At 40.9% G+C, this 17,645-nt stretch overlaps 1 protein-coding gene across 19 annotated transcripts in view; it reads left to right on the plus strand.

Moving 5' to 3' along the window:
• The window catches only part of LOC129185874 (R3H domain-containing protein 2), a 67,545-nt gene that overhangs the window by 16,305 nt on the left and 33,595 nt on the right, over positions 1-17,645 (plus strand). For all 19 annotated transcript variants that reach the window (XM_054783459.1, XM_054783458.1, XM_054783463.1 and 16 more), the window contains one exon: positions 17,469-17,627. The gene's annotated coding sequence lies outside the window, so the exon portion shown is untranslated. The remainder of the gene's footprint in view (positions 1-17,468; positions 17,628-17,645) is intronic.

Consider the following 17,645-nt stretch of genomic DNA (forward strand, 5'->3'; position numbering starts at 1 on the left):
GCAACTGTCAGCATTGCAGATGTGCACATTTTTAAATGTCTCATTGTGAATGAATCCCATTCTGATCACTGTATAAGCCCCATTAAGTCTGGGGGCTCTTCAAGCCACATTTGCGTGGCACATGTGCATTTGTTTTGTCTGTGCCGTTAAGTAACAACCCCCTCATGATAGTGTTTCTGTGTGTTAAATGAGTTTTAAACTGAATAGCCTTGAGTAATGGCCTTGGAATATGGGGTGAGGGTGGGCGGGGGTCGTGAGAGATAAGGAGTGAAAAAATAAGGGGGTGTTGAGGTATACGGCTGGGTTTCTCTTGGTGACAGAGCCTGTTGCCATGGATCTGGTCCTCCCATTGGTGGAGGGCTCCTCCAATCACTTAACAGCACAGATTGTTTCATCATTGAAGTTTTTCTCTCTCTCTCGCTCCCTTCCTGTCTCACTAGTAAGCCGCTGCTCCACCATCTTCCTCACCTCCTTCCCCTCTTCCAATCTCTCTGAGAGGTCGAAAGTATACAGTATGTTACTATGATTAGAAGATCTCTGAGCTAGAATGGTGTTTGATACGGCTGGGTTTTTTAACATGTAAGGGGCACAAGTTACAATTCATTCCACCTCATGGTGGGTAATGGTTGTTTTTTTTTAATTGGTTTCGGTCATGCCTAACAAGTTTATACTCGCACAATTCAACATGTCCGAAAAGGAGTAGGCAGAAGCAGAACTTATTTAAACCTACCCCTCTGCATGTATCAGCAATTCCTGATAGTTTGTTCACTTCCTGTGTTTAAATGTTAGCATTTTCTGAACTTCTATAATAGATAGTTGGCTGATAAAGCGATGAAAGCAAAGGGAAAAAATATTTTTTTTAAAAGAAAACAATAAATAAATGACCAACACACTACCACAAACGGACTACCGTAAATTCCGAACTGTAAGATGCTACTTTTTTCACATGCTTTGAACCCTGCTGCTTAAACAATGCATCCATCCATTTTCTATACCGCTTCTCCTCATTAGGGTCGCGGGGGCATGCCAGAGCCTATCCCAGCTGATGATGCAGCTAATTCACGGCTAAGAGAACTACAGTTCCCATGATGCAGTTCCCAAGTGCAGATTCAGGAAGTAGTGAAGTAGAGGATAATATAATGTTTTGAAGTTTATGCAGCGATCGTGTTTCGAGCTAACAGACCCTAAGTTTGATCAAGTGTAGAATTACGGCTTCTGCTTGGACCGCTTCGACCGTGGCAGCTGTTGAACTCTGGTGGAGGGGGGCGGGGAAATAAACGTCTGATGTCCCAATCATCGGCGCTAACTAGTGACACCAGGAACATCAAGCATAAGTAGGATTGCAAGGTTTATCGTGTGTCTTTCTGTGTAAATATCCCATGTTGCCACGTGCACACCTGCAGTTCATAGACAAGTGAGGCCTATATACTGTATGTACAACATTGTTTCTCTTTAAATTTAGTGGGGGCGGCTTATATTCAGGTGCGCTCAATAATCCAGAATTTACAGTAGTTTGTTTTTCACAATGTTTTCCCGTACAAAAACAGGTTGAGACAATGAAGAGAGAGTTTTTTAAGTTGTAAAAAACAAAAAATACAACAAAGTTGTAATTTTTGGAAAATTAGGCTGGGGAAAAGATGAGGAATGCAAAGAGCACTACATTGGGGAAACTAAGCAAATGCTCCAAAAAAAGCTTTATCAACATCGCAGGGACAATTCTAGTGGGCCTCAATCAGCAGTACATCTACACCTTAAAGCAACCAATCACTCTTTTGAGGACAGCGAGGTAAAGATTTTGGCCAAAGAAAACAGATGGTTTGAAAGAGGAGTAAAGGAAGCTATTTTTGTCAAACAACAGAACCCATCATTGAATCGGAATGGTGGTTTGAGGTTTAATTTGGACCCTGCGTTCAGCAGGTTACTGAGACCAAAACCCACAGCTCTTAGTCTTGCAAATGAGGTGGAGCCAGGGCCGAGCCAGAACAATAGATGCTAACGAGCCAGTATCAGAGTCGTTCATACCCAACTACAGGGAGCTACACTTCCCTTTGATCGGAGGTGCTAATAGCAGGAGAGGATTATACCACTACTCCGCCCAGGCTTAGTGTAAGGAACCAATAGGAGGAGGGTGTTGGCACACCAATTCCGCCCACTCTTAGTGTATTTAAGGCCTAGGCTACCAGCACTTATTAGTTCGCTGACGAAGCTCTTCGGATGAGGAGCGAAACGTCCGACACATTCCTCACAGAAGTACAGATGACGTCTCAAGAAGCCTTTCCCTCGATACCAGGATAAAGTCAAAATATTAACAAACAAAAGTCGTATTGTAACGAGAAAAAAAGTTGTAATTTTACAGGAATAAACACGTAATATTATGAGGAAAAAATTTTAATTTTTGTTGAAAATAATAAAAAAAATATTACAATAAACAAAATAAAACATAAATTTTTGTAAATTTAGTTTGGGGAAAACGTTTCAATATTATGGGAATAATATCAAAATATGATGAGAATAAATTTTACGGGAAGAAATTACGGCTAACGTTATGTTAGTAAAATACATTCAACTTAATCTCACTGATTGGCGCTATGTTCATTTTACCTTGTCTCGGATCTACCGCTCGATTCGGGAGGAGATGATGCAACATATAAGATGTGCTGTTGTGGTATGTAAATGCCGGGTTACAATGGTTACACGTCGTGTTCAACTTGCTGTTTAGCTACATTTTCTGTTTTTTACGTTTTGTTTTCCTTCTCTTTCGTTCCTTTGTCGCTTTTGCTTGCCTGTTCAATATTCCTCGAGGCAGAAAAAAAAATCCTTGATTATTTTTTGTAATCGAGGTACTCATTATTCGAGGAATCGTTGCACCACTAATATACACTCCTGATCAAAACTCCTGAAAAATTGTTAGAATTTGCATTTTGCACATTTGGATCTTAATGAGGTTTTAAGTAGAGCTACAATATACAAAAGCAAGAAGCGGGAGTGAGACAAAAAGCCCTTTGAAAAAGATTCAAGATTTAAGAGTTTTATTGTCATATGCATAGTAAAACAGGTAGTTATACTATGCAATTAAATTCTTATTCTGTTCATTCGCCCAAAAAAAGAAAGAAAACACAAGAAAATGAATAAGAACAGAAGAAACATTAATACCAATAAATTAAGCAACAGAAGAGACATTAATACATATAAATAAATAAATAAATAAATAAACTGCTATGAGTTTGTGCGTGTGTTGCGTGCAGCGTAGAAAACAACAATTAAACTGAAACAGGCTGTTTATCAGCTGATTTATCATCTGATCGCTCAAAAAAAAGAACAAAAAACTCTCCAAACCAGAACAAAAAATGTTCTCAGTAGTACTCAGTAATGAGTAGCTCCACCGTTTTTGTTAGTCACTTCAAACATTGGTTTGGGCATGCTTGATGCGAGTGTTTCCAGGAGGCTAGTGGGAACATTGCTCCAAGTGGTGAAGATGGCTTCACGAAGGGCATCAACTGTCTGGAACTGATGGCCATTTTTATAAACTTCCCTTGCCATCCATCCCCAAATGTTCTCTATGGGATTTAAATGAGGGGAACATGCAGGTTCCAAATGTTTTTTGTCTCACTCCCCTTGCTTTTGCATATTGTAGCTTTACTTAAAACCCTCATTAAGATCCAAATGTGCAAAATGCAAATTCTAGCAATTTTTCAACTGGTCTTAAGATTTTGATCAGGTCTGTATAACAATAATGTGTGCAGTGTGGGACTTACCTGTCATTGGTGAGAGTGATATAAATATTGCACCCTGCAAAACATGCCAGAAGAAAATATCTTGCCGATGTGGCACATTAAAAAGCTTAAGTTTGACGCGGCATTTGGGCTAATACAGTATGGCTAATTCAAGAGATTCAAGAGAGTTTTATTGTCATATGCACAGTAAAACAGCAGTTATACTATGCAATGAAAATCTTATTCTGTTCATTCTCCCAAGAAAAGAAAGAAAACACAAGAAAGAATAAGAACATAAGAAACATAAATACCAATAAATTAAGCAACAACAACAGAAGAGACATTAATACAGATAAATAATAATACAAATAAATAAATAAATAAATAAAGTGCTATGAGTGTGTGCGTGTGTTGCGTGCGGCGTGTGCGAGTGCTTCGTTATGGCTAATGCTGGACACTCGCCTGTGTGTGTGTGGCAGTTGGAGGCCTAAGGCGTATAGCCTGAAAAGTGGTTGTGTTCGTCGGACTGGATGACTGGCCTTCATCGACGGTGGAGGACACCGGGTTTTGCTGACCGGGGTCCTGCTGGAGCATGATCAAGCTGTGTGCTCTTGCATCCAAGGTCTCACTAAAGAAAGCTTCTCATCTCTCTAATTTTCACCATAAACTGGGGCGGCATGGCTCAGATGGTAGAGTGGTCGTTTCCTAACCAGAAAGTCACGGGCTCAATTGTCCGTTCTCCCGTGATCATTTCGAAGAATCCTTGGGCAAGATACTGAACCCCCAGTTGCTCCTGATGCCGTGCCATCAGTAGGTAAATGTGCTAACAGTGTCAAAGCGCTTTGAGTTCCTTGGAGGTTGAAAAGCCCTTTACAAGTGAAAGACCATTTACCAGTGGAAAAAGTAAGTCAAATATGTTTTTGCCTCAATGAAGGTTCCCGTTTTCATATCATATAGCCAATAGTAAATTAAAAAATGTACACAAAATGTACACATATGCCGATAGGTATCGGCCAATATCACTCATGGATGATCGGTATCGGAATCGGCAGCATAAAACCCTGATTGGAGCATCCCTAGTGTTGACCATATAGAGACATGGTTGTATATTTAGCGAGTAGGCGTAAGACTTGGTGTAATGTAACTAGATAAGCTAAAATGTTGATACTAATATCTAATAAAAACACAAAGATTTGTTTGTAAATATGTATAATGATGAATATTTGGATGAAAGTGTTCATCTTTTAGAGCATTCTTTCAACTTCCTGTTAAAGGGATAGTTTGAATTTTTTGACATGAAGTATGACATCCCCATTAGCAGTGTCGGCGAACAGTGACTCACATCTCCATCAACATTTAAACATCTTCATAACACACACAACAATGGACAGCCGACAGCGTGCATTAATACAACGTCAGAGAAAGTAAAGCCGAGCGATTTGTGAGGTATGATTTATTTATTTATTCTTTTCCTACAAGGAGGCATTTTTGCCATGCAAATGTATTACTCTTTTGAACACACATTTTTTTGAGAAGCCAAACGTTTTACTTAAGTAACCCCAATAACTAACCAGAACTACGTTTCTCATCACCGAAATTTGACTAGAACTGGGCTCACGGGACCAAGGGTGGGGTAAGTCACTGTTGATGGACTACACTGCTGATGGGGATGTCCTACAACTTGATATCAAAAAATCCAAACTATTTCTTTAAGTTTGAGCAGCAGTTGGCTTTCAAAGTTAGTAGAGTTGATTCTTGTAGGCTTTGCAGTGAACAGCAGTCCAGCACAGCTGAAGCAATGCACACCAGTGGCTGAGGCAGGCAGGCATGATGAGATTGTATTTGAAGTCTTATCCTATTTACATTCAAATTGTCATTTTCAATTTCCAATAAAATGTTCATTGAGCAATTCATTATATACAACACAGAGCTAAGCCATAGTTGAATTTTATAGGGCTCTATGAAATCCATTTTATTTTCTCAAATTCATTTTTTTTCTCAAAATTCCGTGTTTTCTGTTGAATTTTTTTTTTTGTTCCGTACTTTACCTTTTCCACTTATTTTACTAGCGTAGAATGTGAACTTGTAAATAAAATATCTTTTAATTGGCAAAATACTTACATTTATTGATGCAATACATCATTGGCCAATTTTGCCCAGTATTTCAGAAACGGGCATAGCTTGGCTAGCCTCTGCACACATCGCTTCAAAATCCTCAAAAAACTGTAATGCCCATGCTTGTGTTAATGGAATGTTGAATGTTTGACTCTAAAGCCGAATCGCATGGGGTGGAGAGGCGTGGAACTGTTATCTAAAAGGTGAACTATTTGTTCAGTTACCCATTTTTCTGGGATTTTGGAAATAGCTTTTGGAAGTATACTAATAGGCTGGCAATTATTTAAAGATGTTGACTCACCAAATTTGAACACCGGAGTAACAATAGCAGTCTCCAGAGCATTTGGGAAGTGACCAGTTGAGATGGAATGGTTGATAATGGATACAATGGAATTAGCAAGGACTGGAGCAAGGTCTTTGAGCATGCTGGTATACATTCCAAAAGCATTCTTAGCTTTGGAGGATTTGAGAGACTTAATGTTTGTGACTTTAGAGTCAGTAATGTTGCTTAGTGTAAGGGACTGTGTGGTAGCCAAACTAATAAACTATGAAGAGCTTACTAATGCAAGCACACAAGTCTTATTTAACTTACCTGTGCATGTTTGTCAGCTTCCATGTCCAGTTTTTACGCGCTGCTTGTTCGGTCACTGGGCAAACCCAAACTTAATGTAAAAATGGTCGCTTAAATGTGGCAGGGTTAGCCTTTCCCATGGCATTAGCTTCTGCGGAATTCAGTGGGTTTTTGTTTTCAGCCGGTCGTCCCCGCTGGTGTCAGACATGTCTGTCTCCATCTTTAATGTGATTTTAACGGCATCCAGGTTCTCCTGCCCATCATTCACTGGAGCTGTTTTTTTTTCTATTTCTATTGTATTTTCTTCTTTGTATATATGTTTTTTTTTTACACAGTAATGTGCGTGATTTTAAATTGAGCTAAGTACAATACAGTAATTCCTTTTTTATCCAAGTTAATTGGTTCGGATTCCTTATTTATAAATTGAATATTTTTGTAGTTGGAGCAGAGAAAAGCTTGACAACTTTCTAAATACGGTTTTGGGGAGCCCTCTAGACATGAAATAACATCCCTATAGTCACCGCGACAATCCTTTCCATTCCATTCCATTTTCCTCCGCTTATCCGGGTCCTGGTCGCGGGGGCAGCAGTCTTAGTAGGGAAGCCCAGACTTCCCGGTCCCCGACCACCTCCTCCAGCTCCACCGGGAGGACACCAAGGCGTTCCCAGGCCAGCTGTGAGACATAATCCCTCCAGCGTGTCCTAGGTCTTCCCCGGGGCCTTCTCCTGGCTGGGCATGCCCGAAACACCTCACCAGGGAGGCGTCCGGGAGGCATCCGGACTAGATACCTGAGCCACCTCAGCTGGCTCCTCTCGATGTGAAGAAGCAGCGGCTCTACTCTGAGCTCCTCCCGGATGACCGAGCTCCTCACCCTATCTCTTAGGGTGAGTACCGCCACCCTACGAAGAAAACTCATTTCAGCCGCTTGTATCCGCGATCTCGTTCTTTCAGTCAGGACGCAAAGCTTGTGACCGTAGGTGAGGGTGGGAACATAGATCGAACGGTAAATTGAGAGCTTTGCCTTCCGGCTCAGCTCTCTCTTCACCACGACGGTCCGGTACAGCGACCGCATTACTGCAGACGCTGCGCCGATCCTCCTATCGACCTCACGCTCCAACCTTCCCTCGCTCGTGAACAAGACCCCCAGATAGTTGAACTCCTCCACCTGGGGCAGGACCTCATTCCCAACCCGGAGGGAGCAAGCCTATTACCCAACATTGTATGCGTAATGATAGAAAAACCTAAATAAGGCTTGTGCTTCTGTGTGTTGCTGTAAATGTGTTCTGGTGCAGAGTGGGGGGCAGACAGGAAGTGATGTCGGGGATTCATAGTTTTATCTTGGCATGGGTTACAGCTGCAGCAGTAGTTAGGAGTAGTGTTAGGAATTATTTTGTGCCTGTTGAGATCATTCAAACTAGAGCCTGGCCGATATGGGATTTTTGGGGCTCTTACCTATATTGGGGGCTGAAATAAAGCCAATATCCGATCCATCTGAGGCCACCGAGTATTTGCAAACAGCTGCTGAATAACAAATGAAGCATAAAAAGAGTGGGAAGTTGACTACAAACAAAATAAGAAATAATGAAAACATGCATCATGTTACTAGACTTAATACAAGGGACTACACATTTTATGTAACAATTTAGCTGCTTTCAAAACATGCAGTATATCAAATGACAACTAAATACATTACTTGGGACACTTTCAAAATGATTTGCATGAAGACATTAACTTGTGAATGTATGAGCCCTTGGAAATCCTGCATGGAAGTATGAAGTGAAGTGAGACACTGTATCTGCATATGTCTTTATTTCACTTTAAAACGCTGTATAACAGTCTTAGATAATTGTGGACATGTGAATTAACACTTAAATATATGTTTATCTCACAGAGATGCGACGTATGCGAGTTCTTCTACTATCGCATACTATCGCATGTTCTTCTTGACGGGCCCTGACAGCGTGGCACTAAAGGGTATATTGTTTTACAAAGTCACAGCTTTCCAAGCTGTAAAAAAAAAAAAAAAGCATTTTCTTTTTGCGTTTTGTCTCCTCCTAAGCGGACTGAGTGAGAGAGCCACAGAGCGAGAGCGTTGCTGTGTGTGGGGGGGAAGGACTAGGTACAGGGAGCAAGCAGCACAGAGACACACTGGGAGCCAAAAGTTATATATCGGCCGATATATCGATGGGCTGTAATTCAAACCTGCAAAAAATAGCCTGTTCTGGTGATTAAGTTTGGTGCTTGTGTGTCTCACCCAACATTACAGTAACATTACTGACATCTAATGACCACTGTAGAATACCACATATCATCATCTTTGAATGTGTCTTCTGAATGCCTTTCATTTGTATTTTACTTCATTTAGATATTATGCGTAATGTAGGCAAAATATGTGTAAAATGTGCTTAAATATGCAGATTTTCTTACTAATGGGCAGTATTCAACTATGGAATGGCAAGATTTATTAATATACGAATGTATTAGTTTACAAAGTGCGACGTGGCAAAGGATTACTGTACTTTAAACTTTGTACTTTACAAATTTTAAAAATGACCTGAGGTACACGTACATTAAAAAAGGTACTCATTTACTTTAAGGTGAGTAAATGCAATTAGTTACTTTCCACCGCTGGTGATGATAGACATGCTTTAGTTCTGTATGTTCAGTTTTATAGTGCTTCAAAGTAAAGGCTCTGAAATGGAAGTCTACCGGCGTCTTTATGGAGAACCTGTTATCTGTTTGCTGAGCCAGCAAGTAGAGACCAAACATTAGCAGGAGCAGAACACTGATAGTGAAAGTTCCCCATGCCCCTGTGCATGCAGAATCATATGGAAGAATTTTGTAGCAGGGACAGCTTCCATTTCTTAGTTTTCAGACGTCCTATTTTGCTTGCATAATGCTGCCTTGTACCACTCCTCTAGATGCTCTACAACTAAACATACAGTACATTCAAATTAGAGAGAGCAACTGTGAAAGGGAGACTTGGTGGCTGGGGGTGGGGGTCTACAGCAAGGTAGGTAGGTAGGTAAGGAGGAAAGGGAGAGAGAACGAGAGAATGAGTCATAGCGTGTCCCACAGGACTGAGGGGGCCGGCTTGTGTGGAGGAGGATGGCGTCAGCAGCAGGGGCTGACAGTTTAAGAAGACACTTTACCCAAAAAAAAGGAAGAAAAGGAGAGAACACTTCAGTCGTGGGCGGACGCCACAAGAGATATTGACTTGTGGGTTGGAGGTGGAAGGGGCGGGGGTGGGAGGCAGGAAGGAAGGAAAGGGGTATCCTCGTTGCACTGAGAGGAGAAGGACAAGCGTAGGTGGTAGCGAGAACGTAGATGGTTAAAGAGAAACCCTCTCTTCCGCTGCCGTTGACCAATCCTTTGTGATTTCTTAACTTCTTAAAACGGAATTGCTCAGTATCGGAAGTATAATGTTGGCTGATTGTGCGTGTCTGTGACGCTCTGACTGAGACTGCCAGACTCACACCCCTGGGAGATTGTGCAACCGATGCAAAGGGGAATCCTCTCTGACATAGACCAACGCAGCACCCGCACAGTCTGAGCAAACTGCAAACGCTGCTGATATACGATACAGTATATGGAAGGCACTGAGCTTGCACAAACCAGGGCTCTTACAACACACACACACGTCAGCCTTCACTCTGTGAAGACATAACCTTGCCGTCTTTTGTGAAAGTGGCTTTTCTGTCTCGCTCTTTCTCTCTCTCTGACGTCAAATGGGCAGGGGGCACAGCTGAATACAGAGGAGATGAATTGGGTCAAGCGAGTTGTGGATGTCTCACCCAATGATGTCTGTGCGTTTGTGCAAGCACGTACATTCCTGTTTGCACAGCCTTCTTCACCTTCACCTTTAATTCCGCATCTGCAAAGGAAGCACAGAAGTATTTGCATTTCCATGAAATCAATTAATCAATTAATAACAGATTCATGATTGAGTAGAACTTTTTATGCACAAAACTGTACTCTTGCAGTAACTACTGGGATAATTAGTAGCAGTTTGGTTCAGATTCAGATGTTCAGATTCACGAAGAACTGCTGTTTATTATTATTATTATTATTATTTTTGATATTGTTATTATTGTTATAATTGCTGTTGTTTATTATTGATGAACAATATTTTTTTCCAAGTCTATAGGTAAGTTCCTGCTTCTCAAGACCAATATAGCTAACCTTTTTGTCCCCTCATCTCGGAGCATTTGGTGCAACTAGCACTTGAAATGTCTTCCTCTGAAACAGTGAATGTTTGTTAAGTCAGCTCAGGGGAAGTTATGACAAGCTGTTAACATCACAGACAGGAGAAAAAAGGAGCGCTTGATTTGTTCACCAGCACAGTACAGGCAATCTCACCTCAGTGGAGGTTTTTGTTTTTTTAATCATTGGAGCTATTTGTTAATGTTATAGGATTTATTGGTGTGATGTCATAATTCCTCATATACTCTGTTCTTCCGACATCTGTCATGACAAGACACACAAAGTGTCAGACAGGAAGTCGGCCATTTTAGTTTGGACTGGCCATTTTTGGCCCAAATCAGGGGTCTTATTTTGACAAACTCCTTGTAGAGACTGTTGCTAAATAAGCCCAAATCAAAATCATGGATACTAGACAGATGGACAATGAGAAATTGTGAAGCATTTTAACCTACACATTGGATGTGGGCGGCGCAGGACGACAAACTTTGATGGTCAGTCTAACGATTCGCCACAAAAATGTTGCTGTTTTCCATCAGAATTGGTGCGTGTGATAAAACCCTGAAACTATGCTTAGGTCTCTTCCTCAATTTGTCACCGTACCACCCGGTGGCAATAGGGAATGATGAAAGTTTACTTACTTGCTTGAACCGGGAGTTACAGTACGTCGGGGGGTGAGGGCCCATCCAATGCTGCTACTAAGTACTTATTCTTCTGTTGTTTTGCTACTTCACAGAGTTGAATTTTAAATGAGATTCACCCTGAAAGGACGTTCATCAGTACTAATTTCTTGACCCTAAATTGGTGATGATTCATCCATGAAGAACCTTTGCATGATGTATGTTTTTCATAATGATTTTGAAAACTGATCATTGCCGCACGGTGGTTAGCATGTTGGCCAACACAGTAACAGTCCTGAGATCGGGAAGACCTGGGTTCGATTCTCCCTTGGGCATTTCTGTGTGGAGTTTGCATGTTCTCCCCGTGCGTGCGTGGGTTTTCTCCGGGTACTCCGGTTTCCTCCCAAATTCCAAAAACATGCATGTTCGGTTAATTGGCGACTCTAAATTGTCCATACGTATGAATGTGAGTGTGAATCGTTTGTCTATATGATTGGCTGGCGAACAGTCCAGGGTGTACCCCGCCTGTCGGCCGAAGTCAGCAGGGATAGGCTCCAGCATACCCCTGCGACCCTAATGAAGAGAAGAGGTATAGAAAATGGATGGATGGATCATTTCTCGAACCTGATTTCGACAAGTTCACTTCTCCTAGGAGGTACCCCAAAAAGACGAGCTAACTAACTATTTCTTAGTTAGTTAGCAGCTGACCCAGCTTGACCTGTTGTGGCTAAATCTGATGAATTCATACCACAACAAATAATATGTCTACAGTTTTGTTTGGAACAATACACATATGTACATGCATGTACACAGAGTATCCCTGATGGACAGTGCTATCGCTTTCACTCACGGGACCACAGTGTTTCATTCAGGCCAAGCATCCTCTGGTGTGGTAACATGACCCACTCGGAAGGACAGCTTGCCCTGTGTGCCTCAGCTGGCCGACTGTCATCAGGAGGCTCCCATTTTGAAGTCACCAGTGTTGCCTAGCGAGTGCCTGTGTGAAATGGGTCAGCGTGGCTTTCCCTGCAATGTGACAGGTGATGAAGGGGATTTTAGTTGGCCTCACATGTCTCATTTGTTTAAATGAGTGTACCATTTAATCATATTGATTTACTAAAAAAAAAAAAAAAGGAACATTACAGTAAATGATTGACTTTATTGCATTTGTACTTGATCCAATTATTTGCATTGTAATGCCTTGCATGATGATTGATTTGGTAGTTGCCTACAACAAGGAAGCGTTGGCAGGACTGACTGTCATGATTTACTACTAGGGATGTCCCGATCCACATTTTTTGGCTTCCGATCCGATCCGGTACCGATCGTTTTTTTGTTGTTTTTTTTTAAATAATAATAAGCTTTTGTTACAAACATGAATTTGCGGAATTGAATATGGTTATGAAAATAGCTCTTCAAAGCATTAAAAATAATGCAACCAAAGTATTGCTGAATTTACTTTTTTTTTTTATTATTACACAGCATGACCAATTGCTTGGCTTTTGTAACAAACCAGGTCCCCTAATCCAATAAATGATCCAATAAAAGATAACATTGGAAAAAATGAGCGTACAAAATACTTTTAGGGTATGACTAATCATTAGACATGGTTATAGATCAATTTGTGATGTGATTTAGAATATTATTATTTTTTTTTAACAAACTCTCTTTGGGCCCTATAAAATCAATTTTTATTTTTTCCCAAATTCAGTTTTCATTTTTTATTTATTTATTTATTTATTTTTTTAAGCTTTTCCACTTATTTTACCAGCATAGAGTTTGTGCTATTTCGGTTAGTGAATAAAATGCAAAAATCCTTAGATTTATTGATGCAACATATCATTGGCCCATTTTGTCCAGCAATAAAAACATTTTTTTTTACTTTTAACTTTTCAGTACATATTGCTACAAAATCTTCAAGGAAATTGTAGTACCGTGCTTGTGATTAAGGAAGATGGAGTCACAGATGTACAGTAATTCCAATTGCGTGAAGATATTTTAATGACGCCTTTATTTTGTTTACACAATTAGACAAATGTAACAAAGAGCGCTCTTATTTTGAAGGTTGGAATGTGTTTTGTGTGTGTGTGTGTGTGTGTGTGTGTGTGTGTGTGTGTGTGTGTGTGTGTGTGTGTGTGTGTGTGTGTGTGTGTGTGTGTGTAAGTGTATTACGAATGGCAATTGATGGTTGATACGCGCTGGGTGCAAGATAAAAACGTGCCTCTCATCTTTTTTCACCTGCACGTCGTCAGTGGGCATTGTAAAATGGTCCTTACATTAAAGCAGTAAAACACAACACAGTGAAAATGTACTCATCCAGTGTGTGTGAGTCGTACGCACGCACACACACTGCTGCCGATCTTATCCGATCTTCACAAATACAGTGGATTGGCAGCTGAAGATCGGCTTGGGACATCTCTATTTACTAAGTGATGGAATTACTAAGTTCATGCAAATTTTGAAGGTAGTATTTATGAAGAATAACATTTTTTGTTGATTTGCACAGATTTCTCAATGAAATAATTAAAATAAATGAATAATTGAAAAATCTCATTACAGTTAAGCCTTGTTTATTGCGATTAATTGGTTTCAGACCTGACCGTGATAAGTGAATTTATGCGAAGTAGGATTCCTTATTTATACATTTATTTTCGTAGTCGGACAATAGAAAACCTGTTTATGACCTTCTAAATACGTTTTGTTTACATTACTAGAGCCCTGTAGACATGAAGTAACACCCCATCATTACCTTTACACTTGTAGTACCCAAGATAGTAGACATAATAAAAGAAAAAACATATTGGACCTAAATAAGACACAATATACACTCACATGTAGGTCTGATAATTTATAAGAATGCTCCAATGAGGCGAGATTACCATTACTGTGTGGGTGAGCAAATCAAGCGCTCCTTTTTTTCCTGCATGTGACATTATTTGCCTGTCAACTTCCTCAGAGCTCACTTGTAAACATTCTTTTTTCAAGCACACAAAAAACCTTATCAGCCACCTGGAACGCCAGTGGTGCGGAGTTTGAAAAGTGCAAAAGGTTTGCCATAGACCTCATTGGTGTCAACCCGGCTGCTCAGAGCGGCGGCCCGAATATAGTGCACTTGCTGGGCCACGCCAGGTGGCTCCTCTCGCCCTATACTCTGTTTCTGTTGACCTCCGAAATGGCACACCTGCTGCTCGGAACATGTGTCCGAATATAGTGCACTTTGCTGGGCTACAACAGGAGGCTCCTTCAGCTCTATCCTCTGGTTCTCCTGATAGTAGTGATGTGGTAGTAATAATGTCATGGTATTTGTTGCGGACAAATCAACAGAATTTGTTCAAGTCCTTACCTCCAGGTGTGCAGAAATTACAGTTAATGTAATTAAAAAAAAAAAAAAAGAAAAAACCTAGATATAAAAAAGTTATTAGTTATCAGTATTGATTTGGAAAAGATATCTTGTATCCCTCATAAATACATTTTAAAAATGCAATTGCGATTGAAATAATACAATTTCAAACACGTTTGACATTAAATTTGAAAAAAGTCAGTCTTTTTTTAAAATTAAAAAAACAATTTTTTTACAATTGAGTTAATGGACAAAAAAAAAATCCATCCAAGTTATTTATTTACATTTGTTTAATTCTGCCATAAAAAAACCCTTCAAAGTGCTTTTGCAAATAGCCAGTTAAATAGGGAGCAAGAAGAGACTGCGGCAGTTAAAAGTGCTTCTCAAGATCATTTGCTGTAATTTGTTTGAGAACCCCGTTAGGAATCAGTTATTTTTATGCACTAGGCCAGCGTATGGTGAAAAATTACACTGCTACTCCTGAAGAATCTGGAGCAAGGGGTGGGTTTACAAGAGAGTGTTTGTTGTGAACTTGTAAAAGGATCGAATCTGATTTCTTAAGCCAATATCTTTTGGCGATCACTACTGTCCAATCTTTGCAAATCTTCCCATCCTTATTCTGCTGTATGTTTTACAGCAGACACTCGTACGTACGTTTACATGCACTTAAAAAAAAAAGAAAAAGAAAAAATATTGCCTTAAATTGGTTGAAACCAGCACGTTTACACTTTAATACGATACGATGGTGTTTATGGCACACTTAATCATTTGTTGTTGCTGCCTACCGTGAAATATCACCGTAGCCCGCCTCATGCGTACTAATATTAAAGCATACTGCACAGACAGTGACAGGCTGTAAATTCGTCCATATGTTCGTCATGGTACTGATTTGCGACGAGCTACCAGCTCTGTGTTGATGAGACGTAATAGGTCAACCAGGAAGAGCCATAAAGTTATTGTGTGTCTCTGAGGTGGACATAATTTGAGCAAAGATCAAATTAAACCTGGAATGTGTAAATGGGGACTTCATGTGTAAAAAATGGAGAGGCCAAACTACTTTGGAAATACGAACCTTTGTTTTCCAGAGAGATGGTGATCATAGTGTGGTTTGATGTGCGTGTGTGACAGGCTCGGCGTGTATTTACCGCCCATTGTTTGGGTAGTGGTCAGCATTGAAAAGCCAGTGTTCCACAAGTAATTGCACGGGAATTGCAACCTTGTCCATACTGTTGTGGAAAGCTCTGGATAGTTTCTTTTAACTTTAATCCAAAATGACACACTTCTCCCCCCACACAACTGACACATAGGTGGTTTGATATGTAAGCATGCCTGGAAGCTTACATTTTGATGTTTGATGTTGAAGCAGTGTACTCGTTATTGTGTGATTTAATGAATTTATTTATTATCGCTAGTAGACCCATCATCATAATCAATTAATCAAATGATTAAAAAAAAACAACAACAAAAAAAAACCCAAAACAAAACAAAAAAGTTGATAATTTTGCCGCCTTGATCAATTGACGTGCATGTATGCCTGTTTGTTTTCCTCTTCTCTCTGTACCACTCTGGCTGGATGGCAAGAGGGTTCACTCTGCACGTGTCTGTGCCCATTGGTTCTATATTGGAATGAACTGAGAGACTGAACCCTCCTGTCAGCCTCTTTGTCCACCAGCACATGGAGGCGTGGCTACTAGTGAGTGGATACACATAGTGCCAGCAGTTAGCAAGCAAATGCTAAATATGAACAAGAAACTCATCACGTTTGAATCTCGTAACACCCATCCTGAATTTATGCTTGAGAGTAATGAGTAATATACGAATACATTGGGATTTCTAATTGAACACTAGTTAGTGTTAGGATGTGATTCACACCGCCTTAACGTGGTGCTCCCTTGCTAATTTGTGTACAATTCATAATTTTGTGTGGTCCACTGCATGTTCCCCTCTTGATTCATGTGCTTAGAATCCACATACTTATTTTTGCTCATCATCCCCCCCACGCCCGCTTGTCCTTCTCACCGGCACTCGCTCACCACAAACGGCGGCAGTTGGGAATGACGTTGTAGTCTCCCTGGCAACCCTGTGTGCCAGTAGCTGTGAGAGTGTTGCGGGAAGCAGCGGGGGGAGTGTTTGAGGAAGGGAACATGAAAGAGGATTGGGTGGGAGGAGGAGAGACGAGGTGAAGCCAGTTTATTCATAAGCACTCTATTTCTGCCTGTGAAAAATTCGGCCTGACGAATTCAGCCCTCCGCCCCTTCCCCTGCCACTAGCACAGTCTAGCACCGATGACTGACATCAGTGCATGGCTTCAAATTTGAAACCCAAGTCTTTATTTTTTGTTGCTTCTTTCATTTGAGTCGCTGAATATCAGGAAGGACTTGAATGAAGCTAAAGCATAAGCGGATGTATTGCAGGGCTTGCATAAGCAGCATGGGCTTTGTTGTGGGTGTCCTAGTCGATGCGGCGCTATATCATGCTGCTTATGACGCAGTTGCTGTAGCATTGCAAGGGTTCTCCCTGCTCTGGGAAACCCTGCCTTGGTGTTTGCCTATCTCGACTATCCTGCAGCACACACTGTGGGTTTATTCTCATATACATGCAGGAAATCTGTGTTTGCGCTTGCTTGCATGTGTTATATTGTGAAAGAAAACTACAAGTGCCATTGTTTGTTGTGTTAGAGAGATACCCAATTCCTACAGTGTGATGGCCACTGCATAGAAACCTGCATTGAAAGTCGTGTCAAAGAGTGGACGATTCAGAAATGATAGAATGTAAGCCCTCTGGTATTCTGTTCTCTGTGCTACAAGCAGCAGCAGCAGCAGCAGCAGCAGCAGCAGAGATGAGTCACTCGCGTGTGAACCATGACGTCATGCGTGTCTTCCTCTTCCTCTTTTGCTTTTGCTGTTTAGGGATCCTGAGCCCAAGACCGACCATGTTGCTGCACTGAGACTCAGGGAGAGAAGCGAGTGGCCCCAGAGGACCCCTTTGCTGGCCCGTTGGTGTGCTCTGTCCTCCCTCCCTGACTGGCTGGTTGGCTAGCCACTCCCTCTTCAGTTCACCTGCTTGCTGTAAATATATTTCCAGCT

The sequence above is a fragment of the Dunckerocampus dactyliophorus genome, chromosome 8 (assembly GCF_027744805.1).
Source record: "Dunckerocampus dactyliophorus isolate RoL2022-P2 chromosome 8, RoL_Ddac_1.1, whole genome shotgun sequence".
Lineage (NCBI taxonomy): Eukaryota > Metazoa > Chordata > Actinopteri > Syngnathiformes > Syngnathidae > Dunckerocampus > Dunckerocampus dactyliophorus.